Source organism: Aedes aegypti, chromosome 2, assembly GCF_002204515.2.
Source record: "Aedes aegypti strain LVP_AGWG chromosome 2, AaegL5.0 Primary Assembly, whole genome shotgun sequence".
Taxonomy (NCBI): domain Eukaryota; kingdom Metazoa; phylum Arthropoda; class Insecta; order Diptera; family Culicidae; genus Aedes; species Aedes aegypti.
The window spans coordinates 46,240,160-46,241,594 of record NC_035108.1 but is presented as its reverse complement, the minus strand read 5'-3'; positions in this window follow the sequence as shown (position 1 = coordinate 46,241,594).

Below are 1,435 nucleotides of genomic sequence, written 5' to 3'. Positions count from 1 at the left end.
GAGAGAATGGTGGAATTATTACGGTATCCGAAATCCTAGTAGGACGCGTTGTTGGTTAACTTTCACAATTGAACACTTAACTTGTTGGTATCATTCAATTCATTTTCGCCGAAAATCAATAATACTCTGGAGCTACCATGGGAAAGAGTGTTGATTTTAATTGTCCAGTTACGCTTCGAATCATAGACACTGAACTCACCCAAAAAATATGGAGAATGTAGAACACGTCTCAATTATGGATTCTAGACAAAAAATAGCCGTTGACGGTCCATCAACAACGGACCAGATCTTTACTGTACGGCAAATCCTCAAAATATGTCGTGAATGTCGTCCCAACGCATCACCTTTTCATCGATTTCAAGGCGGCATACGATAGTATCGACCGCGTAGAGCTATGGAAAATCATGGACGAGAACAGCTTTCCCGGGAAGCTCACGAGACTGATAAGAGCGACGATGGAAAGGTTTCAGACGAACACTTTAGTTCATTTGGATCTTGCCGGGGATTATGACAAGGTGATGGAATTTCGTGTCTGTTGTTCAATATTGCGCTAGAAGGTGTTGTGCGGAGAGTCAGGTTACGATTTTTACGAGATCCCGTCATCGCCCCCCCACGATCGCCGTTGTCGTTGAGTGCGTGTTCCACGTCTTCTTGTACTAACTGGAGCTTGAGGATACTGAGTCTGCCGTATAGGGATCATGCACAAATTACGTCACGCTCCAAGGGGGGGGGGGTCGAGCCAAGCGTGACAAGCCTTACAAAATTTTCGGAGGACTCATACAAAAAGTGTGACAAAGGGGGGGGGGGCGAAGAAGTTGAAATTTAGCGTGACATAATTTGTGTACCATCCCATAGTTGGGCGAGCTTGTGATTTTTTTTTTTTTTTTTTAATTTCTTTATTAGTATCATTCCAAACATTACATTCATTTCTTATATCTAGGTGTTCTGTGTTATTTGACAACACTATCATCCTAATTTGGTAAAACAAATTTAAGATTTAATTAACATTTTGTTAACAACATATTACATTTCATTTACCGTAGCAGTTCAGTTTTTTTACAGGTGAGTTGATTTCACCTGCTTATAAGAGAAAAAAAACGTTTTTAATATACTTAACCTAACTTAACCTAAACATATAACGCATTAATCGTGGCAATAGAAGATTGTAACGATTTTTGCCTGAAATTATTGATTAGTTTATTTGACATTTGTTCCAATGTTTCAACATTGGATATCCTATGTAACTCATTAGTACTATACCAGGGAGGAAGCCTCAGAATCATTTTCAAAATTTTATTTTGAATTCTCTGCAGAGCTTTCTTCCTGGTATTACAACAGCTAGTCCATATTGGTACAGCATACAACATGGCTGGCCTGAAAATTTGTTTGAATATTAACAGCTTGTTCTTAAGACAAAGTTTTGATTTTCTATTAA